Source organism: Notechis scutatus, chromosome 1 (genome assembly GCF_049901735.1).
Source record: "Notechis scutatus isolate UNSWTSFEM ecotype Mainland chromosome 1, rNotScu1.2, whole genome shotgun sequence".
NCBI lineage: Eukaryota > Metazoa > Chordata > Lepidosauria > Squamata > Elapidae > Notechis > Notechis scutatus.
In genome coordinates, this window is record NC_142009.1 from 210,833,723 (window position 1) to 210,859,416 (window position 25,694).

General features: G+C 39.5%; 1 long non-coding RNA gene across 1 annotated transcript in view; it reads right to left on the minus strand.

Annotated features, from left to right (window-relative positions):
* LOC148133177 (uncharacterized) overlaps window positions 1–25,694 on the minus strand; it is an 80,132-nt gene that overhangs the window by 49,999 nt on the left and 4,439 nt on the right. The window contains exon 2 of the long non-coding RNA XR_015746551.1: window positions 17,238–17,311. This is a non-coding gene — a long non-coding RNA (uncharacterized LOC148133177). The remainder of the gene's footprint in view (window positions 1–17,237; window positions 17,312–25,694) is intronic.

Consider the following 25,694-nt stretch of genomic DNA (forward strand, 5'->3'; position numbering starts at 1 on the left):
TAGTCGACCATCGGAATCTGCTCTTTTCTGCACATTGTTGTAAAACACAAATTATGGTCTCTCAGGCAATGGGGTTTTGGACATATAACAAAACTGTGATGGAGACAGTTTGGCTGTACAATCAAATATTTCTAAATCCTAGGATGAGCAGAGAGCTATGACAGCTCTATCACCCATATTTTGCAGTAATGTAAGATATCTGCTTTTTATGTTAACTGATGACTATATCTAATTCTTCTTGCTACTGCAATGCAGATCTATTCCAATGCGATACAATTTCAAGAAAACAAAAGCTGTTGCCACATGCATGTAATGTTGGATGTGGATCACAGTCAAAGTGTTGTGCACACATGCTCCTTTGAATGAAAGTGGTCCCATTTTCTATGCAAGCCATGTGATCCTAGGCATTCATTACAGCATTGGGTTAAGATCTTTGCTCATTATGTATCAGGATAAATATTTATTTTTACAAAAGGTTCCTGGGTGATAATACTAAGAACAACTTAGCCTTAAGTTACTGCAGTGCAATTATTATGACTACAAAAGGCCATTCTGTTAACCACCTTGTATGCCGTGCTTAGAGAACAATTCAAATTGTGTGGGCCCTATGTGACTCGGGTTTTATATGTGCATGCATGTAAGTGTGTACATATAGGTGCATTATTGTTATCCTACCTCACTATCAAACTGTATTGTTACCAGAGACCCCAACCTACGATGTTGTTAAAGAACTGATAACAAAAAGTTTGAACAGAGGGAAGCAGATACTCACATGGCTCACATGGTAAGACACTGGGCTTGTTCACTGCTGAGGCCAGCAGCTCAGTGGCTCGATTCTCATGAGCGAATAAACCACAGAGGGTCAAGAAAGGAGCCTCCCCCATTGCCTACTGGCCTTCAGGTGGCCCACGGGTAAAGATAACACTGCCCATAAAAATTCCTTTCATAGAGGCAGCCATCCACATTGTGATGATCCCTGGCTAACACATGCCCTACACTAAATTAAACTCAATTAACTCTCCTCTATAGTGCCTCCAAAGAACCAAAGACCTGGTCATAAATGAAGATGAAATCATGGTCATTTGATGTCACAGCACTCTTTATATCCATAAATCCAGAATTAGCAAAATTACTCTCTCAAGAGAGACAATTAAAAAAGCCAAAACAGAAACAAAAAGACCAAAAGGACCTCACCAGCAATCAACATCCACATGAGCAGAGACTAGAGCAACAAGAGCAACAATCAAGAAATAAACAATAACCCCAAAAAGGAATTACCAAGGCTGACAAATATTTTATTTATTTATTTATTTATTTATTTTTATTTTATTTATTTTATTTTGTCAAGCGATTATAAGATAACAGGTATAAGTATAAACATAGTTATGAATACATGAAATGGATACATATAAGAAAAATAAAAAGAAACAATAGGACAGGGATGGTAGGCATGTTGGTGCGCTTATGCACGCCCCCTATAATAAGTCAACAGTAATCAAGGAACAGCCTAATCAAGGAAACCACCAAGGCCTAATAGCCACATTAGGCCTAACAGCCTAATCAAGGAAACCAAGATGACTCCCACCAACACCAACAGGGGAAGACACTAGTATATACTGTAAAATGAAATCAAACTACACTTACTCCTTACACTTATGATGTTACCTTGTTTGGTAATGACATGCCTGCAACAAAGCAACCAAGGTCAGAGAGCACCAAGGACCCCACAGTTCAACACTGAGCTAGGAATATTCTCTTCTATCCATACGCTTCCCTTCATTTTACTATGTTTACTTCATGGACCTTTTGCATATATCATACATTTTTATTTATTTAATTTCCATGTCATATTTAAATAATACTGAACTTTATGACTATGTTTATGTATAATATTGAAGATATTCCCAGAAATATTACAGAAGATCACAGTAAGAAATTGCCACTTATCTTTTATAGGGAATAAATCAAGGTATATAAGTAGAATCAAGTAAGTTGTTTTGAATGTGTGGTAAACAATATTTACAAATAACATCACTTCTGCTTCTGCTGCTGCTCCTAAGCCTTGACTTACAATGGTTCATTTAGAGACCATTCAAAGTTACAATGGCACTGAAAAAAGTGATTTATGACCAGTTGTCACAGTTACAACCTTTGTAGCATTCCCATGATGATCAAAATTCAGATGCTTGGCAACAGGTTCATACTTATGACCACTGAAGTGTCCCAAGGTCACCTTTTTGTTCCCTTTTGACAAGCAAAGTCAATGGGGAAGCCAGGATTCTCTGAACAACCGGGTTACTAACTTATCAACTGCAGTGATTCACTTAACCACTGGGGCAAAAAAAGTTGTAAAATGAGGCAAAAACTCACTTAGCAAAAGTCTCACAACAGTAGAAATTTTGGGCTCAATTGTGGACAAGGGCTACCTGTAACACTACCTTTGCAATATCCAAATACAATAATTCATCTCCTGGCTGTCATCTCAAATACCTTTGGAAATGCTTCAAGGGTGAAACTTAACAGAAATAGCAACTGTTGTTTCAGAATGGCTCCCTAGATGATGATCCACTAAGTGTAGAAACTCTTTCGGTCTTGATTGTACCCAAAACACAAATGTTACAATTCCTCTCTGAATAGCTTACTCTACTCTAGACAGTCAGGCCAAATATGTCTGGAATGTCTTGTACTTCTTCAGAAAACTATGTTGACTGTCTCACTTTACAAACAACTGTGGGACAAGTTAGATGACAGAAAAATAACAGCAGCTTCGTGCTGAAGCAATTTACTGTTTTTCTATCTTAAAAGCCTTGTGGCCTCCTGACCTTTTATTAGTGACTGTATTGTAAAGTTCTTATTTCTTTTTTTAATCTGAATATATTGGCTGAATATATTTTTCAACCTCTTGGTGAAAATAACAGAAGTGATGTCTTTATAGAAAATGTAGCAAAGTATTCAGAATTTTCATGACAACTACAAGCCTAGCCTTAAGTATCACCATTACGTGCTAGGAATTTCTGGGTGTTACCTCAACAATCTCAGAAATGCTGATCATGCCACTTTGATAGCTAGAAGTGAGGAAGACTTAAGACCTTGCTGAAGATGGGGGAAGACAGTGCAAAAACTGGTATTCTGCTCAGTAGGAAGTAGTCATTCAAATAACTGGTGCAAGTTCTACATCTGATGTTGTATGGCTGAACTTCCAGGTAGCAAAATACTCAAATATGTTGCTTCTTCAAGCTTTGCAGCAGGAGTTGTAAATGTAAATGAATCCCATCCAATGCATATGCCTTACAAATATTGCTATGAGATTGACATTTCAAACAACAAATGTTAAACATATGTTGAGCTATACGGGCAGAAAACTAACAAGTCAGCAATAGTTTATTAAATATTTTTTTGGCTTTTTTGATCCTTATGGATTATTTCTCCTCCTCCTCCTCCTCCTCCTCCTCCTCCTCCTCCTCCTCCTCCTCCTCCTCCTCCTCCTCCTCCTCCTCCTCCTCCTCCTCCTCCTCTCTTCTCCCTGATCCCTTCTTCCTTCCTTTGCTTCTATTGTTTTCTATGGACAATTTAATTTTTTAAAAAAACTTTAAAATCCATCCCCTTAATTTTTCAGAAGACTGGGGGGGAAGATATTGTACCATATATCTTTGGTGGGTTATTATAATACATTTAAAATTAATTACACCACATTGATTGCTATCACATTTACTTGGGATGAAAACCATTAAAATAAAGCCTGCCTTTCAAGTTTTGTTTCAGAGTGACATTCTTTGGCTTGGATGTATTATTTTTCATTCTATGTATATTTTTGCTCCCAGTCTGGTATCCTCCATATATGTTGAGCCTGCAACTTCCAGAATTCCCAGTCAGTATTGAAAGTGCAAAACTGAGGAAGCCATTCTGGCTCTCTTTCCTTGGAATAAGACTTGAGGTGGTTAAAAGATTTCAAAATGCTGGTATGCATGATTGGGAATTTTCCTACCTGGCAAAAAGGCCTAGAATAATCTTGCCAAAATCATGTCAGAAGGAATTGCAAACAGTATTTGTTCTGCTGGGGTAAAACAACTAAGTTGGCAAAGATTTATATGGTATTCATTTGATTTCACAACAAACTTTTAATGACTTTTTTTCCTTCTGTTCAGTCATGTCTGATTCCACTGGACAACAAACATTTTGCTTCCTGAACCCTTTTAAGTGTATCTTTGTAGAAGTTTTGCTGCTAATCATGAAAATAAACTCTAGTTTAAGCTATCATGTACTGTTTTATATAAATCTTCTGTTATTACACAATGGCTATGTACCCCCTTCAGTACCTATTGCCTATATTTCACACATGAAGAAAATACAAAAATATATGGACCGGATGTGGTTCACCGACATATCGAGATATTGTGGAAGCACATCTGGTAGACCTAGTGCAACTGGAATATCTGTGGAAATCTAAAAATGGCTCTGCTGCTTTAAACGTAGCTCAAATATACCAAGTATCATTGTTACTTATTTGAACAGGGCAACCATGCATGAGAGTCACGTTGCATTTTTTTTTAAAAAAGGCTACTGTGAAAGAATTTGGTTTTAGGACAGAGGAACATGGCATATGAACCTCTTGTTGACAAAGCTATTTTTGCCTCCGCTTCACATAAAACTCATACTTGTGTCAAATTTTGTGAAAGTGATGAACAAGGACGGTGAAGGTTTTCATGATGTGAGACAGAGGTTTCCAAGAATAACTGATTCCAAGACTAAGGAAGGTATCTTTGTTGGTCCATAGATCAAATATGTCACCAATGACCAGTGGTTTTTGAAAATCTGTTAGTGGGGCAAGAGAAAAGCATTCAGGGATGTCATTGAGAATTTCAGGAAGCAAAACTTGAAAAAGAGATTGCCTGGACAAGTCCCTGCAAGTTTTCTTGCCATTGCCTCCTTCTGGGGGGATGAGAGAAAATGACTAGCCCAAGGTCACCCATCTGGCTTTGTGCCGAAGGCAGGATTGCTATTCCCAGTCTTCTAGTTTCTAGTCTGATGCCTTAACCACTACATTGAACTGACTCTCTTTTTTATATGCATCACAAACATTCTGTAAGCTGTAAAAACATGTTTAATTCAATTACCTTTGTGGAAGAGAGAAGGATAAAAATATACCAATTAGTCATCAAGGTGCTATTGGGAAATCTTGCGGTCTATGCTTCACTGAGCTTGACTTGAAAAAGCTGCACTGGTCCAAATGGTTGTGTTTAGTTATGTGCTCTTTAAATGAGTTAATTAATTGAAATGCCTACAAGGAAAGTCAACTTGATTTTATTTCAGTTAAGTCTTCTTATTAATGAGAGGGGCTTATATGGGAGGGAGCACATTTTGAACAAATATGTTCATTAGAAATAATGGCCTACGGTTGCTTCTGCTTATGGAATGCGATAGGTATGCTTTTATTCTTCCTTTGCACTTCAAATGCCATTTCCATTTGCAGAGAACTGGAAAAGCAAAATAAATGCATACAAATGTAACTGAAAAATCAGCCAAGTGATTTGTTTCTAAATAAGGAATCAATGGCAATTTCACATAAATTAATGAGAGGTCACAGAACATTTAAATCTTTATTCTTGGACAAAGCATCCGGTTTTTTTTCTTTTTGTGTTCTTAAACCAAAGTACTTAAGACCTAGTAAAAATTCACACATGGTTTGGTCCCAATGGGAGAAATCACCAATACTTCCAGAAAGAGGAGATTGAATTATAGACTTCTTCATCTAACTGAAAACTTCATTTATGGGACTAACCTTTTGTAAACATTCTTTGCCACAGCAAATAGTGCAATGACCAATTTCAGATTCCTTGATGTTGCAGAAGCCAACAGATAGGAAACCTGGTAAAGGTCTTTGATAAAGCACAAACACGGATGAAGGGTTAATACCAGCCTTAAGTTTCATAAGACTGCATTGAGCCAATGTTTAGCTGGAATGAAAGCAGAGCTTTGAAAACTAAGCTTGTTCAAAGAATCCATGGCATTTATTTTCTTGATTAAGGTTAGATAGAACTTCCTTCTGACTGTTATCCTCTAAAAAGAACAGGATATTTGTAAGTTCCTAAGGAACTGATCATCCATGCTGATAAAAATGGAATCAAGAAGAATCAGAAGGATGATTTGTATTACTGAGAAGTATTTAATTAATAATTGACAAAATATTTTAGAACCTTCAGTTTAGTCCTTGATGCTTATCATTGTCATATATCCTTTTCACCCCTCCCCTCCATTTTTCCAGTTCATTTGTATTAATTATAGTGGATGATTGGAAATCTTGTTAGTCTATTGAGAAAGATCAGGTACATGTCCACATGCATTGACATGTAGACTGTTCATTATATAGTTTATTGATATCAACTAGATATTTCAGTTGAAATATGTAAGCTTTGCATGGAAGAGTTCTCCAATACTCTCTTCGGTTCACAACAAAAATGGCAAGTTGGTTGTGGTGAGTTGGTTGTGGCAAGTTGATCATGGCAAATTGTTATACATGTATTCTGAGCAGTGCACCATGCAGTGATCACATCGTATTTTTGAAAATCTGTGGACTATCAAAGTAAGATGCAATGTGAAATCAATCTGGTTCAGCGAAGTTGATTAGCATTTGATAAAGGATTACATTAATATTTTTGTATCGATTGGGATCTAACACTTCCAGAATGTTTCAGCCCACCCAGTTCTGAAAGACAGTCTATATCAGTGGCCCCCAACCTTTTTTGTACCACGGCCCGGTACAAAATGTACAAAATGATCCACAGACCGGTACCGGCATCAGCACGCACGACCAAGGCAAGGCGAGCCAAGCGACTGGCCAGCCAGCCGTCCCCTGCTTCTCCCCGCCACCTTCAACTCCTCCTTTGTACCTTCTCGCGGTCGATGGGCTTTTCGGGCTCTTACTTAATCTCCTCCTGAGTAACGCGAGACTCCACCACCATCGGGATGGCTCTTCGTTCGAAGCGCCCCCCCCCCTTCGACAAAACTAAGGTGCGAGGATTCCTTCAGCACCCAAACGCCGCTTTCCAACCGACGACCGACAAGCTCACCCGGAAGCACTTTCTCAAGCGCCGTCGAAACAAGATGGCGGCGCCCAAGCAAAATAGGCGGCCCAGTACAAAATGATCCACGGACTGGTCCTGGTCCGGGGCCTGGTGGTTGGGGACCACTGGTCTATATTCTCCATAGTGCAATCAATCAATCAATCAATCAGTCAAGAACTGAGCAGAGTATTCTTAGAGTTCTTTTTAAAAAAATGGATGAATACAACAGCAAGCAACTGTTATAATAATGTCCCAGTTAATTTGATTATTTAAAGTGTTTAATGTCAGGAAGAAGCTAGAGAAATAAATAACGCTCACTCAGAAATGATTTAAAATAATTGGGCATCTCTTATGTCTACAGAAGCAAAAAGTATGATAAATCATTTGACTTTTCAGTGAGATTCGGAAAGTGACGGAGATCTCTTATCATCATGTGAATCTGCTATGATGTGCACAACTCAAAATGTATAAGAGGATATTAGCATCCTATCAATTTGATATATTTTTAATAATTTAAAATTTTAATAGCTTTCAAATATTTTTATTAAAAAATGTAGTTACAACAGTAAATATTCAAACTGTAAAACAAAAGAAAAAAAAGGTACAAAAATATGAAAGGGAAAAAAAAGAGGAAGCAACTTCCGCCCTAATCACACCTGGAATAAACAATTTCATAATTTCTTCACTTCCTCTTAATTAACAAATATAAAATGCTTCATCTCATAATTTATCTCTCAACTATAGGTAAATCCAATAAGTAATGTCTTTTTCTTTTTTCTTTCCTTTTTTTAATTTTTAAATAAATTTTATTGAATAAACATTAAAAACAATCGAACACATTGCGACTTTCTTGGCCATCATTTTGGCCATACAAGCTATAGTATAGAGATAAATGACTGTTACGCATAACAGTTAATTTCCTTTTTCCCTTATGTTATTAGTATAGTGCAAATACATATTTACAACCAACTTTTATACTCAAGTAATGTCTTTTTCAATCCAGGTATCAGCAAACAGTCCAGACAGAGCTCTAAATAACATTCTACATCTCAACTTTTAGCTGTAAGCAAAACCACATTTTAAAGATATAAAGTGATCCGGGTATTCTAGTGCAAACAAAAAACTAGTATGACAAAGAGGGACCTTTTCTTCTTTAAAAAAAAAAACCAAGCTTACAAATATCTCTTACTTCTAGAGCAGGGATGTCAAACTCACAGCATCACTGGCTGGCTCTACCCACCCTCCGCCCAGCTTAGTGAAGGGGAAAAAAGTTCTGATGTGTAACATGATAACACCCTGACGACACAAGTTTACCCTGTTCTAGAGTAACTGTAGGGGAAAAAAGCTTAAGCCCCATGTTAAATGTAAACAGACTCATTACACAGCTTTTTTCTATTCCAAATGCTAACAGTTCCATAGAAAATCACACCAAATAGCAACACACATCAATGAAATAAACATTCCATATCTCAACTTGGGACTATAAAGAATTTCACATTTAACAATACAAAGTAATCCCATATCCTAATATAAAAAAAATTCAACATAACAAAGAAGGATAATATATCCTTTAAAAAGAACTAGTTCACAAAACGTTTTGAAGTTAAAACACTGTATTAGGTAAATGTAACCAAATGCAACACACATTTTTCCAGTCCAGATATCAGCAAATCCAGAAAGAACAATCCAAAATAGCAACATGTTCCATTTGAACCCTCATCAAATAAAGCAAAAGGAAGTTCCTTCCTTTTACATTAAAAAAATCTATTCTTTAATCTATGCAGATGGTTATTGATCTTTGTTACAAATTTCTTCAATATTTTAATCATTCTCTTTTGTTAAGTCCAGTGAAAAGAAATTCCAATTGCTTTCTGTGATTGTCATTTTTTATTTTACTCTTAATTGTTCTTGTTAAAACTCCATTTTTTTCTTTAACTCTAATGATAAATTCTTATATAAATTCTCATTTATGTTGTTCTCAGGTAGATTTTGTTGCATATCTTTTTTTCTGTAGCATCTTTATTGGGAACAGATTGGTTCCCATAAGACGCAACTGAACTGATATAATTGACTGAAAGTCTAGTTGCAATTTCCAGTGCAGTTCCTCAAAGATATCGCTGAACGCCATTATAAGTTACTTGTCTTGTTATGTCTGTCAAAAGTTTTATTGTACCACAAAACTGCATTTATTCTTTAAAATTACTTTCAGAGATTTAATATTCAAAACGCAATATTCCAATATCATCTAAATCATGCAAAACTTCCTGTGGTCAAAACCTGATTTTCTGCTGTTCATTTTAAACTCTTAAAAATTATAAAGCTACATCTTCATTTTCTTATATTAAGAATGGAAGGCACTTGTTGGTATTTGCAGCCTTGTCACTTTGAAGATGTCAAACTTCCTTGAGGCAGTTAATAGGCAATTTCCAGAAGTGGTTAGCAAGGGAAGTGTGAACTTAAAGTGCTTTAAAAAGACTCTGGGGATGGAACCATTACGGCAAATTCCCTCATTTTCCAATTCTCTCATCATCCGAGACCACTGTGTTGCAATCTCCTCATGGGAAGCGACTATCAGTTTTTGTTACTTCACAAATGAAGGCAAATATTTGTGTCCCAGGATCATGTTGCAAAATTCAATCCAACGAGGACCAGAGTCTTAGTCTTCCAAGCTTTCAGACTCATTCTGGAGCCACTCCTCAGGAAACTTCTCTTTCACATTCTGGTGAGAGAGAAGTTCCCTGAGGATGGGCTACCCACGAGTCTGAAAACATAAAGATCTGAACACTTAAAGGCTAGTCATCCAGGTCATGGTTGTCCCAAAGGTGCTGTTTCAAAAGGCAACTGGATTTTCTTTGTTTTCTCTTGAAGACGTTTCAGTTCAAACAAGAAGTTTGTTCAGTTCCAGAACAAAGGAAAAACAAAGAAGGTCCAGTTGCCTTTTGAAAAAAGCATTTTGGGGACGAACCCTCGGAAGGCTAAACCTCTGGTCTCTGTGACCAACCCAGGTTGCATCCTTTGTTACTTCAACTTGTTGAAATTTAGTTAAGTTTCTGAAATCCGGAAACAAAATATCAATGTTCAAGGGAGTTTATCTTGCAACCAGTTTAAACTTGATTTTCTTATTAATAGTTTTGTCAGGATTACAGGCAGTCCTTGACTTACATTCATTGAGTGACCACTCAAGATTACAGCAGCATTGAAAAATGTAATTTGCAACTAGTCCTCTCACTTTTACGACCACTGCAGCATTCCCCACAGTCATGTGATCAGCATATGGGCACTTGGCAACCAAGGTGTATTTACAATGGTTGCGGCATCCTGGGGTCAATGTAATGTGATTGTCATTTGCAAACTCACCAGCTGACTTCCTACAAGCAAAGCCAATTCAGGAAATCAGATTTGCTTAATGACCTCATGACCCACTTAACAACTGCAGGGATTTGCTTAAGAAGCATGACCAAAAGAGACAATAAAATTGGGTGTGACTTGCTTAAGAAACATCTTGTTTAGCAATGGCAATTCAAGGACTACTTATATTCGTTATGGTGTAGCTATAGCTGTTTGAGTCAATAACATAGTTTCTAATGTTTTCCTCTTTCTCTCACCTGTTTATGATCTTGCTGTGTCAATAAGGAAGAGGGTCAATTTCATATCACCATATGAATGCAGGCTTTCATTTGTATTATTTCTGATCATGGGTAGACGTTCCACAAATAGCCAAAAATTCTACAATGTTCAGAAACATCAATAATGCACCTTAAATAAAAGCAGTGCATGGTTTTTAGACAGGACAAGAAGTCAGTTTGAGCAAAGATCGGTAGAATGATCAGGAAATGTGGCAGGTTGGTTTTAGGAAGTAAACATCATTATTCAGCCTTATGCTAAATGGAAAGTAAGACAATCTTTATTATGTTTTAGGTAAGCTGCCTTTTTGGATCTATTTGCAAGCATCACCAAGCTAAAATTGCAAAATACGCACCCAAAAGTATTATTAATGTCGCAGTCCTCAGTACTGTCTCTACAAATGATAAATGTGACAAATCTTCATCTTTCATAACTCTACATACTTTTTATTGAGGAATAAAATATTGCCAATGAGGGCAGTACAGCACTTCAGATTCAAATATGCTTGCTTCAAGGTATGTGGGGTATAAGTATAGCATCTGTCTACAGTGCTGTGTCTTTCCCTGGAATGATGGCTATACACTTTGAACCATCTTTTTGCAGCTAAAATCAAATGACTGCACAATCCTATTGTCAGTGGCATTTTATTCTCAGACATTATGTTTCTAGAACATTATGATGCTAGAGAGCTAAATCCAATTAGTGTCACACTAAGGTCATTCTTTAGCAGTGTCACACCTTCTTTTTTACTTCAATGTGTGCGTGTGTGTGTGCGTGTGCATGTGTGTCTGTGTGTTTAATCCCTGGAATCAGATTTTCTGTCAAGTCCTAAGAATGATAAAATTGCCCTTCCTCATGCAGACTTTCATGCTATCTCCCACACCATTCTAAAATGTCCCATGACCATCTGGAACAGATTAGGGAAAGATGCGAAGGATATAAGAGGGAAGGGAAGTCACCCAAATATGCCTCCTCCTTGTTATGTGAATGGCAGATTCCACCTGGCCAAAGAATTTGGCATCAAAGAGTTTTCCAGTGACACCACAGGATAGATAAATTTCAAGACATGTTCGGTGGAGCAGAATGCCTTGGAAACTTAAGAGGTCTCTCATGGTAATAAGAGAGAAAGTATCACAATCCTTCTCAATCTCACGTTTTGAGCTGCAAAAACAATTCCCCAAATTTATCACCTCCCTCCCCCTATTCTATTCTACAGTTTAGGACAAATTAGAATACAATACATTCCAATTATTCAAATATGATAGGATTTTTAGCCAGTGATATAGATTATTTTGTTGATTTAAAAAAAAAGTTTAATTATACCTTATTAAACCCTGAATTGGCAACTACAAGGATTTGTAGGTCTGTAGTGGAATTCAAATCACACCAAATCAAATTCTACCCTAGAAGAAAGCAATAATAGTTCAAATTCAAATTGCTGCCAGGTTCTTGTCCATGAATTCACCAGGAACTGAGCTCAACTTGGAGATCACATTTTATTGCAAATTTAAATAAATTCAAGTGAGTACAAGCATTGGTTGTGATGCTATAAACATAGTATAAGCATAAATTAATGATAAACATTCTTTGGAAAATCCCACTAGATTTTGCCCTCCTGATATGTGCTCTTCATTAATGTTAATAATTGTACAATCTTGAGCAAAAGACAGCTGTTGTATTTATTGAGGCTCTGGCTATGATGGTATTTACCTCTTTTCCTCTAGGGGAAGAAAGTTTTAATTATATCTCCCGTTAATTATATTTTATTCATGCTCAACCTCCAAAGTTATATTGATGACATGATGGTATTTCCTAATTATCATAATTGCAGCTTCATGGAGCGAGTGGTTAGAGGCTAAATGTTGAGCATTGGTATTAAAGCCATAGGTAAGCATATACATGTATGAATCCACAGATACACAAATACTTCAATTATTCCTGAGAAAAGTTGTTATACTACACGAAGCCACCCACAATGTTTTCAAATCGCTTGATGTAGATATTCTTGCCTATTTGTCAACACAATTTTGAAACTATCACCTGCTTAGTGCTATTTCTGAATTTTATTTGAATGACGCGTTTCATTGCGTGTGTTCAGATTCCACACATGGATTTTTTTATGCCATTACTTGTCTGCTAATGCCTTCTGACAACTCCTTATCCACATTAAGGTTTGAACAGCCCTTCAGACAGATTACATCTATTCAAGTACATCTCATTTTTTCCTTAATTGATGCACACACACACACACACACAAACACAAACACATTCTTAACACAAGTTAAGAGTTGAACAAGCCTGCTCATTTGTGTTCTTTGTAGGCAGAATTGTCTCAATGATATCAAGGTGCAATGAAATCCTGCAGCACTTCTAACTGTACAGCAAGCTTATGCCACATATACATATTTTTTTTAATAAAATGAGTAGGTATGTTCAGAAGTTTTTTAGAATTCAAAATTGCTTACAGTTGTAAGTCCTTTGTTAAGTAAAAAAGCACCTGCTTTTTCTAGGGCAGGGATGTCAAACGCAATTTCATTGAGGGCCACATCAGGGCTGTGGTTGACTTCGGGGGTGTTGACCTCGGCAAGGGTGTGTGTGGCTGACTGGGTGGGTGTGGCCGACTAGGTGGGCGTGGCCAGCTTGATGCCATTCCCCAAACTGCTGGCATGTTTCCTCTTTGCATTGAGTAGACTCGTCTGAAACCACGCTGGCCTAACTGGGCAGACCGGGCTGAAGCTACATTGGCTTGATGTTTCCTCTTCACACCAGGTAGACCGGGCCAAAGCTTTACTGGCCTGATCTTTCCTCTCTGCATTGGGTAGACTGGGCCAAAGCAATGCAAGTAGACTGGGCTGAAGTGATGTGGGTAGACCAGAATGGCCCCGCAGGCTGGATCCGGCCCGCAGGCCTTGAGTTTGACACCTCTGTTCTAGGGTCTACCTTGCAGTAGAAGGAATGGGCTCCTCCTTCTGTCATTCATAAATGAGGCTTACATCTCAGTAGGGCAGAGGTCCCCAACCCCCAGTCCCTAGACTTGGCACTGGTCCGTGGCATGCCAGAAACTAGTCCGCACAAACAAGCAAAGCTCCATCTGCAGGATGCAGGCAGCACACAAAACCACACCGCCTCTGGTCTGCAGAAAAACCTCTCTCCACGGAACCAGTCTGGTGCTCCAAAAGTTAGGGGCCGCTGCAGTCAAGTTTTTAAATCAGGATGTTTGCAACCAAAGGCTCATAACCTGCATTTGTACTGCCTAGCACTCTGAGATTGTACCAGTGGTGGGATTCAATTTTTTTTACTACCAGTTCTGTGGGCATTGCTTGGTGGGTGTGGCAGGGGAAGGATACTGTAAAATCTCCAGTCAGAGGTGGTATTTGTCGGTTCTCTGAACTACTCAAAATTTGTGCTACCGGTTCTCCAGAACTGGTCAGAACCTGCTGAATATCATCTCTGGTTGTAATGCATCAAAATGGATACATTACAAGACCCACGGTGGCACAGTGGTTAGAATGCAGTACTGTAGGCTATGTCTGCTGACTTCTGGCTGCCTGCAATTTGGCAGTTCAAATCTTACCAGGCTCAAGGTTGACTCAGCTTTCTATCCTTCCAATGGAAGGCTGGTAAAATGAGTACCCAGATTGCTGAAGGCAATAGGCTGATGTTGTAAACCACTTAGGGAGGGTTGTAAAGCACTCTGAAGCAGTATATATAAGCCTAATAACTATTGCTATCAAAACCATTTCCTCTTCTTCCTCTACTAACCCAAGCAGGAGAATCAGTCATCTTGGAACTCCTAGATCTTTTGTAGATTAAAATAATTTTAAAGATTTTTTTCCCCATTTTATCTTTCCCTTTGCACTACAGAGATTCTCTTAGGTTTTGTTTCCTTTCTCTTATTCAAATGTAGGGACTTTGTAGTTTACAAAGATTGGTTTTCTTCCCCTCCTTGGCTTTTAAACAATGCGATTCTGTGTTTACACAAATGCATGATATTGCATATGTCAATATTTACTCAGCAGGAAATTACCATGACAAGTGTGAAAATAAAGCCATGTTTGCCTTACAGTGAATAGCTGTATACGCAGCACGATAAACAAGCGGATACAATTCAAATGCAATTCATTTCAATTTACAGATACAAATGCTCCATATTATAGTGACGCTGTGTAAATTGGTCCTGAAATGTGCCAGTCAGGCAAAAAAAAAAAAAAAAAAGTTAGCTGTCTGCTGAAAGCAGGCAGAAGAAAGTCACAGACTTTCTATGTTGGTTGCCCAAGCAATGAAACAGGTGGACTGGGGAATTCTTCCATGGTTTCTCCCCAGCACCTTGTCTATAATTCACGAGATGACATTGATTGGTGAAGTCTGATCAATCCCCTTTTAAAGTTATCGGAAGTTGCCTTTCACCCCTCCCTGGAATTTGGACTGAACTCACTTATTCCTTCTTGCTGCAATACATTTCTTCAATAAAGAGAGGTAGCCTTCAAAAAGACCTTGACTATGTATCAGAATGGTCAAACAAATGGCAACTTCAAATCTCAACAAATAAATGCTCTGTCTTACATATTGGCAAAAAAATAATAATCAGAAAATAAAATACAAGCTGAATAGTCAAGACCTTGTTGATGATCCAAACTCTGTCAGGGTCCTTGGAATACTCATCTCTAATGATCTAAGTGCTAGAGCCCATTGTAACTACATAGCCAAAAAGGCATTAAGAGTTGTTAACCTAATCCTATGTAGCTTCTTCTCTGGTAATATCACACTACTAACTAGAGCATACAAAACATTTGCTAGACCAATACTTGAATACAGCTCATCAGTCTGGAACCCACATTACGTATCTGATTTTAACACAGTTGAGAAAGTCCAGAAATATTTCACAAGAAGAGTTCTCCACTCTACTTGTTGCAGAATACCTTATGCCACCAGAGTCAAAATTCTAGACCTAGAAAACCTAGAACTACGCCGCCTTCGGTCCGATCTAAGTATAGTATATAAAATCATACATTGCAATGTCCTACCTGTCAATGAATACTTCAGCTTCAACCATAACAACACAAGAGCACACAATAGACACAAACTCAAGGTAAACTGCAGCAAACTTGATTGCAGGAAATAAGACTTCAGCAACAGAGTGGTCAATGTCTGGAATACTCTACCTGACTCTGTAGTTTCTTCCCCAAACCCCAAAAACTTTAACCTTCCCCAAACCCCAAAAACTTTAACCTTAAACTGTCTACTATTGACCTTATCCCTTTCCTAAGAGGTCTGTAGGGGGTGTGCATAAGCGCACCAACATGCCTACTGTCCCTGTCCTATTGGTTTTTTTATTTTTCTTATATGTTTCCATTTCATGTATTCATAACTATGTTATACTTATACCTGTTATCTTATAATCGCTTGACAAAATAAATAAATAAAATAAAATAAATAAAATTGAAATCTAAGTTCCATTCCCCCCCATTTTGAGCATGAAAACCAAAAGCGACTACCCAATAAAAACAGGACTAAGTAAACTCTTCTCTTTGTTTGAAACTATCATCTCAACCTTGAGGTTGTCATCTCAACCAATTCCCATTTTTCCCTGTATTATTTCTCCCAATGGAAAAAATAACTACAGATAGGAAAACCTATGGCACTGCTCTAGCAGTGCCCTCTTGCTCCTAAAGTCCCACCTGTATTGTGTGCAGCACAACCCCAGCTGATACACAACCAGGACAGGACCGAAGCACAAATATTCTTATGTATACCGATATTCGTCTTCAGTTAAGCTGTTCCGGATATTAAGTGATAGGGGGAAAAGGCCTGGCAGACCTTTTGCATTGATGACAAACTGAAAATAAACACAGCAGCACTGAAAGTAAACACAACGTATTGACTGTGAAGTCATAGCAGCAGTACATCTTCCCACTACACTCACTTAAAAATTTAGCAGCTGAATAAAGGGTGACATGCAGCAGTGCAAGAGAAGGAAGTCAGATGATGGCTAAGCCACCCCGATCAAATCCACTCCTCGACAGATGCTGGGGAAAAAAAAGAAATTTCCACCAGCACTACAAAAGGATGGTATATTATGAGATCCCATTTGCAAATCTGCAAAAGAACTGCAGGTAGTCCTTGACTTATGACCGCAATTGAAACAAAAGCAAGACAATCATTAAATGAGTTTGTGCCCCATTTTACGACCATTCTCACTATAGTCATTAAGCAAATCACTGCATTTGTGATTGCAGAGATAAATCATGTTGTGGTTAAGGGCATCTGGCTTCCCCCATTCATTTGGCTTGTCCAAAGCAGCCTGGGAAGGTGACAAATGATGATCACATGACCCCGGGAACCTGCAACCATCATAACTACATACCAGTTGCCAAGGATCCAAATTTTGATCACATGACCATGGAGATGCTGCAACAATTGTGAGCATGAAAACCAATCACAAGTCCCCTTTTAAAGTGCTGTTTGTAACATCAAATGGTCACTAAACGAATGGTTGTAAGTCTGTAGTGCCTACAGAATGATTAAGTAGCAGACAGTGGTGCAAAACTTTACCAGAAACTTGTTGTCAGTCCTGGAGCCATTTTCCCCTGGCATCTTCAGGGCTGCCACAGCAGAGATGAGTCAAGCTGTGGGAACAGGAGGAGGTAGAAGTAGCTGGGATATTATAGCCATAATAACATTCTTTTTGTGATGACCCATAGTCTCTCAAAATAACCCAAAACCCAAAACATACATTAAAGTCCGGTAATGCCTTCAACTTAAACTTCACTATTTTATTAGGCACAGTTTAAAGTCACAAAAGTAAATAATGAGGCAAAAAAGAAACCAAAACAAACCACATTGATGGGAGTTCCAAAGCAAGCCAAAATAATTAATCATACTTTCCAGGAAGATACAGGGAGAGTCCATGGGAAGAACGCCAACAAAGATAAACTTCTTTCAAAGGAAACAATAAACTAAACTTTGACTCCAGCAATTCTGACTGTGTAGTTACAAACTTATATACATAGCTCCCAGCTTCAAGCCACGAGGAGGATCATGGTAATCTCCTCCTGAGTAGACCTCACTTTTCCCTGATCTTCTCCTCCCTGCGTGACCTAGGATGGATAGGGGATGGGCCTGGATCCTCCTTTGATTGCTCAGCCGGCCTCTGCCCTTCCCCAGCCTCCTCCACCATCTCTGGAGCCACACTCCTACTCCCTATTGACTGTTCCTCCTCTTCCTCAGAGTCAGTCTCCACCAGGGGCATGACACTATCCCCCCCTGCAGGGGCCCCTCCCCCAGGACCAGGTGGACGAGGACATTGAGGAAACTGAGTGTGAAAGTCTTGGACCAAACGAGGAGCATGAACATCAATGGCATCGACCCAGGTGAAGTTCTCTGGTCCATAACCTTTCCATGCCACCAAATACTGAAATTGGCCTCACAACTGATGTGAATCTCAAATGCTATCCACTTTGTACTCCTCCTCTCCCAGAGGGGCTACTGGGGCCGGCTGTGATGGAGCCGGTCTATGCGTACTGTCGGCCGAGGCAGGGACTAACAGGGAACAATGAAAAACAGGATGGATACACATGGTCCATGGCAGGGAGAGACAATAAGCCACAGGATTGATCACCACCTCAACCGGAAAAGGTCCTAAGTAATGTTGATCAAGCTTTTTCGATGGTCGCATCATTGGTAAGTATCGAGTAGAGAGCCACACCCGATCGCCTACTGCTAAAGGTGGAACATCATGACGATGTTGGTCTTCAAACCGTTTATAGTCCTCCTTGGCTCTCTCTAGTTGATCATGGACCATGTGGTACACGACTTTTAACTCCTGCAAGAATGTATCCACTGCCGGAACTGGGGAATCAGACGGGGCTAAAGGGAAAAGTCATGGATGAAACCCATAGTTAGCAAAGAAAGGGGACACACGAGTGGATGCGTGTTGAGCATTGTTATAAGCGAATTTTGCCACTGGCAGCACTTCCACCCAATTGTCTTGTTGAGTATTGCTGAAACAGCGGAGGTACTCCTCCAAAATAGCATTCACTCTCTCTATCCCCCCATCAGTTTCAGAGTGATGAGCAGATGACAGACACGCCTGAACCTACAGTTTTGCGAGTAGGGTTTGCCAGAAGTGTGCCGTAAATTGTACCCCCCAATCTGATACCATATGCATACCGGTAACCCATGCAACCAGAAAACATGGGAGATAAACAATTGAGCCATTATCTTGGCCGATGGAAGACCCACACATGGAATAAAGTGGGCCATTTTAGTCAACATATCCATCATCACCAAAATGGTTGTGGCACCATTCGATGGTGGTAACTCAACAATGAAATCCAATGAAACTGCCCCCCATGGTCGTTCTGGTGTGGGCAAGGGCTGCAAGAGACCGGGGGCGCACCAGGAGCATACTTGGCTTGGCTACAGATCTCACAGGACGCCACATATCCCGACACATCATGTTTAAGTCTCGGCCACCAAAATTTCCTAGAGATGAGGTGCAGTGTTTTGAACACCCCAAAGTGTCCCATCACCAGACTATCATGACATTGATGTAGGATAAGGCCACGAAGAGGACCTCCAGGCACATAAATGCGATCACCCCACAAAAAGCAAAAATAAGTTGAAGGGGTGGCTGGAGTCAAAATGTGATGACCCGTAGTCTCTCAAAATAACCCAAAACATACATTAAAGTCTGGTAATGCTTTCAACTTAAACTTCACTGTTTTATTAGGCAGTTTAAAAGTAAATAATGAGGCAAAAAAAGAAATCAAAACAAACCTCATTGACGGGAGTTTCAAAGCAAGCCAAGATAATTAATCATACATTGCAGGAAGATACAGGGAGAGTCCATGGGAAGAACGCCACCAAAGATAAACCTCTTTCAAAGGAAACAATAAACTAAATTTTGACTCCAGCAATTCTGACTGTGTAGTTACAAACTTATATACATAGCTCCCAGCTGCAAGCCACGAGGAGGATCATGGTAATCTCCTCCTGAGTAGACCTTGCTTTTCCCTGATCCTCTCCTCCCTGCGTGACCTAGGATGGATAGGGGATGGGCCTGGATCCTCCTCTGATTGCTCAGCCGGCCTCTGCCCTTCCCCAGCCTCCTCCACCATCTCTGGAGCCACACTCCCACTCCCTGTTGACTGTTCCTCCTCTTCCTCAGAGTCAGCCTTCACCAGGGGCATGACACTTTCCTCTGAGAACCAAGGATGTTCCCACCAGGTGCAAGGAGGTGGGATCTGAGACCAAGTGACCCTTGGATAGTGACCTGATTGGACCATGTGATGGGCTCCCTGGGCAGGGGAAAGAAAACTTTACTTTTAACTAGGGGGAAGCCCAAGGGGGGCATAAGAATCGGGTTTCCCCAGATGTGCCAATATGACATGCCTAAGAAATCTATACTTTGAGGAGGATGTCTGCCTTAGAGTTTTGATTCTGTTGGGTGTGTTATTTGGAACACTGACACTTGCATTCATACCCAAGTAGGATTTTATTTTTTAATAGCCATTAATATATTTCCACAAAAGTTTTCTGGAAGCTATGATGCATGCATGCAAAGAATGTGTAGTAGAAAATTAGGTTCCTGTTTACTCTGGAGTTTATGATTTGCTGTCAGTCAGATTCTCCCTCTGGGTAGACCTGGACAGAAGACCTCCTGCCTTTTGTCTAATACGATGGAACATTTTTGACCTTCTTTGCCAATATTTTTGACCTTCTTTGCCTTCTATCAGCAGCTTCAGGAAAGCAAAGTAGTGGCAAATTGCCACTAGAGATGGTGCAAACAGGCTTTGCTTGTTTACAGGTTTACTTTTTAAGACTGACGAGCTCTCTAATGATATTTGTCATACACACACTTATATGCATGAATGCTATTTGACATATCAAAGTATTGCTTTCTCATTTTCCTCTCCTTTAGGCTGTTAAATGGCTTAAGTGGCTTAATAAAAAGTTCATTATTTCCTTATATATGAACAGCGTGGTGTAATGGAAACCCCTGCTAGTTTACATTTTTGGGTGAGGCTTGTTGAAGAAGAAAATCTCAAGAGTATTTAATAAAAGGATAGTCTCTTCCCAAAATCCCCTTCCTCCCCACCCCAACATCATCCTAATGTGTCCTTCTGATATTTAAAACCATTTTAAAGATGTATAGCAAATACACAGACATGGCAATTAAAAGCTTTGCATGCTGGATGCCTCCAATTAGATATAACATTTGTTGCTGTTCTTTCAATGGAAAACAAGCTGCGAAAGCATCTTTGAATAACCCTGCAACAGGTTTGCTGCACTGAACACAAGGGCACTGTCTTATGGATTCATAATATTTATTATGATGTTCAGACTGGATCTGGCATTTTTTTTGTCTGCCTATTGAGTCCTTCAGAAGGACCTGGGATAGGCAGATGTGGATGTTTGATGGTATTACAGATATCATTGCAGGATGTAAGCTGTTCTAAGTAAAGCTGCCTTTTGCAATTGACTGATGAGGAATTTGTCAATGCCTATGGTGTTCAAGTGGTGCTCCGGTTGTTTTGGGATTGCGCCCTAGATGTCCCACCTTTGCTTTCTTTTGCCACAATTGTTCTATTTCTATTTGCAAGTCTGTATTTTGTTATCTGCTCCAGTTCTTTTTCTTCTAGTCCGCTGTCTTATTTTATAATTATTTATTAGACATTTATACTGCCTTCATTATTTTTTAAGTAACTCAAAGTGCCAAACACATAATATTCCTTCCTCTTCCATTTTCCCCCACAACAACCAGCAACCTTTTGAGGTGGGTTAAGCTGAGAGAGAGAGTGACTGTCTCAGAGTCACCCAGCAGGCTTTCATGCTTTAGATCAGGGGTGTCCAACCTTGGCAACTTTAAGACTTGTGGACTTCAACTCCCAGAATTCCTCAGCCAGCTTTGCTGGCTGAGGAATTCTGGGAGTTGAAGTCCACAAGTCTTAAAGTTGCCAAGGTTGGACACCCCTGCTTTAGATGGGGCCAGAACTCATGATGTCCTGGTTTCTAGACCAGCACCTTAATCACTAGGCCAGGCTAGCACTGCTGAGATTGGATAGCATATGTCGAATACAGGAGTATTGACTGAAATATCATTTAGGACTGCTTATGGTTTAGTGGGATGAGGCTTTGACAATTATTTGGCAGCAGGAAACACATATGTGCTATAACTCAATATGACTCTGTAAGGCTCAGAACAATCTTCTGATTTGATTTCAAAAAGATGCTTCAGATTGCATGGGGATGCAAATGTAACAACCCCTGGTTGAAACCCTTTAAAGCAGCCGTATCTTTTCCTGGGATCATGTGGTAGTTGCAGAAGGCAAACATGCAAACCTAGGAAAAGATACAGCTGCTTTAAAGAGCTGAAGATATTGGAAATAACACAAATCTAATGATGCTGACTTTTTAGCCCTCGTGACTACCACAAAGGGACAATGGATTGTAGATTGTAGGTTAAAGATTTGTTCTAGGTTGCCTCACTCTGCTCACTCTTGGTCTAAAAGATGTCAAGCTGTTTCCTTCTACCTTTCTTCCCTGGCATACAGACAGGCCATATTCTTGGACTGTCCTCCTGTAAGTAGTTTGTTTGCTTAGCCTACAATGCTTTTCCTGTAAGTAAATCTCTTGCTTCATGCATCCTTGATCAGGTTAGAATCTGCTCTCTGGAATGCTCAAATGCACAGAGAGAATGCTTTAACCTTCAACAGGAAGCAGGTGCTATGGATATTCTCCTACCTGTTCTGAACCACCTTATCCAGTCTAAATCTGAAGCACTGCGCTGTTTTATTACACAACTGTTTTATTTATCCTGGGTTTTTAGGTGATGATATCTCTATCATATCATAACAAGCACCACCACCCATAAAAACCAAGGCAGATCAAACACTGCAAAATATTCCAGTGACTGGCACCACTTAAGACACAAAAAAGCAGGATAGGCAGTGTTCTTCTTCTCTTCTGTTGGAATGCAGGACATTCACATGTTCTGGTGACCTCTCTTCTATATACAGCTTTGTGTGAAACACATCACCATGTGTTAATGGTGATTTTTACAAGCAAGATTTGGAGGCATTCACAGATTCTTTCCCAGAATTGCATCGTCAGATACCATGGATTAACTATGCAATATTCAAAGGTGCATAAATTGAACAATAAAATATTGGGCAGAGTGTACTCATGTCCATTCATTCTTTTTAAATTTCCAGGTGGTTGGCTGCTGCTTCAAGCATTAAGAACAGTCAGAAATGCCAAAGCAATAAACACACAAACCTCTCTTAACTAATATAAAATCAAATATGTCCTGGGAATATTCATTCCTCAATCCGTGGTCCCACATGGTCTTTGGAAGAGTCTTTCCACAACTTTGTAAAAACCAGAGTGAGAGGCAGATTTTGTTTCTGATGGATGGAAATTCCACAAGACTGGAGTTCCTGCAGGCATATATTTTATGGGAATGGAGATGTCAGCAGTCCTTCTCTTCAGGCATGCGATATCTCATGGATACTAGGCATGATATCTTATAGGATTTTAAAGATTGTGACCAGCACCTGGAATGTCATCCCCAAACTAATCAGCAATCTCTGACAGTAGTGATGTTATCTGGCTATATTAGCCTACAATAGTTTGAGCATGTCTGCTTCTAGGAGGAAAGACTTAACATTTTAGGATGAATTCCAGAGCTTGATTTTAAAGTATTAAACAAAACAATACAAATGACATAACTTATTGCCCTTTCTCCAGCTTTACATGGAACACTTCTGTATCTGGAATTACCTTTGGTTGCTTCAGTTCATATTCATTCTTAATAGATATATTCCCATATGTAATATAGTCACAACATATTTCTAATATAATGCATAGCTCTACAAAGCCCTTTGCTTCCATAAAATAGTGGAAAATATGATAATTTAATTGGAAAAATATGGTTTTAGTATTACATAGATTAAAGCTCTGTTTTGACAAAATAAATGTATCTGTCTTTCTGTCAGTCTCTATCTCTATCTCTATCATCTCTATATATCTATCTACTCTTTCTTTCTTTCTTTCTTTCTTTCTTTCTTTCTTTCTTTCTTTCTTTCTTTCTTTCTTTCTTTCTTTCTTTCTTTCCTTCCTTCCTTCCTTCCTTCCTTCCTCTTTCTTTCTTTCCTTCCTTCCTTCCTTCCTTCCTTCCTTCCTCTTTCTTTCTTTCTTTCTTTCTTTCTTTCTTTCTTTCTTTCTTTCTTTCTTTCTTTCTTTCTTTCTTTCTTTCTTTCTTTCTTTTTCTTTTGTCTCTCTTATTTTTCTATCATATCTTTCAATATTTCTCTCTTTCTGTATCCTCTATCATTTATATTATCTATCTATCATCTATCCATCTGATTTTTATTCTTAGGAGCCACTTCTTGGAGAGCTGTAATTTCAACCCTACACATTTAAAGAGGACACCCAAGCCATTTCTTATATACACATTCAAACAAAAAAATCAAACCTTCTTTAAAAAAAGTTACTAAAACCACAGCCCACTATTTATGTATCCTGGTGGCATCCAACCAGAACAGTTCATGGGAGAAGTTATCACCCTCAAACCCCTATCAAATACACTAATTTTGTGCCAAGGTCAAAAAGTTCCTTGAAAAGCGTACAGCGTTGAACATGGACCTGTTTCTTGTTTATCAGATTCTACCTAGGATCCATCAAAGGGACCTTCTGCAATTTTCTGTGTTTTTTTCTTTATAAAATGTCTTTTATTTTCATTTTATTTATTGAATTTATTGACTGGTACTGCCCATCTTGCAATGAAATGACTTTGGGCAGCTACTGTCTTACTATATATTAATCTTTGTCCCACAGGGCTAACATTGTCTGTTCTAGACCTTTTTCAGGTTTCAGACACTGGGAAATCTTTTTTATCACTGCCTCTAAATTCTTTTTTTCTCCTGATTCAAACTTGGAACTTCCAATATGTTGACCTTCACTGAATGATTGTCCTTTCTTGGGGGCCCCCTGGCTTGGGCCTTGGGGGCCGGCCATTGAAGGGGCCCATAAAAGGGTTACTGTGCCCTACATGCTCGTTGTTCTCAATTTAAAGAGTGAAGCACTGGCGATGTCTGGTCCCTTTTCTCCATACCTAACACTGGCGCGAGGATGGGCCGAGACCAGAGCGCCCTACAGGCACAACGGGCCGCGTGGGTGAACACGCACCATCAGGCACATGGGGTGCGACCACCCGCTCCATTCGACCCGAAACCAGACTGGGGTGCTGGATAGGCAGAGTTTCTGAGACCAACAAGAAAAGCAACAGCCGGAAAAAAAGAGTTTTCCCCCTGCGGCCCTCGGACTAGGCAAGTATAAGGGGACCCCAATCTCGTTTAACTTGAACCCTGAAATAGCACCCATCCGCCTTAAACCGCGTCCGGGTGCCGTTCGCCTAAAACCTAAAATCGACGAACAACTCGATAAGCTGATAGCGCAGGGCGTACTGGAACCCACCGACCACGCCCGTTGGGAAACCCGATAGTGACGCCTATCAAGCTTGATGGGTCCCTAAGAATTTGTGGAGACTACCGGGCCACATTAAACCACGCACTGCAGCAAAGTGCTTATCCAGTACCGGTAGTGCAACATTTACTCCATTCCTGGGCGGCGGGAAAGTTTTCGCCAAACTAGATCTAGCCCAGGCATATCAACAATTGCCTGTAGACCCAACCACAGCCGGCGCAAACGATCGTAACACATGGGCGCATTTAAATGCAACCGGCTCCAATTCGAGTAAGCGTCGCCCCTGGAATCTTCCAGAGTTTAATGGAAAGGTTGTTACAAGGGATAAAAGGCGTTGTCCCATATTTTGACGATGTACTCATCGCCGCACCTAACAAAGACATCCTAGAAAAACGACTCAAAGAGGTTTTACGAAGATTCCAAAATGCAGGCCTCAGAGTAAAGAAAGATAAATGCCACTATGTACCGAAAAAGTAGAATTTTGGGATACCTCTTGGACAGCCAAGGAATTCATCCCACGAA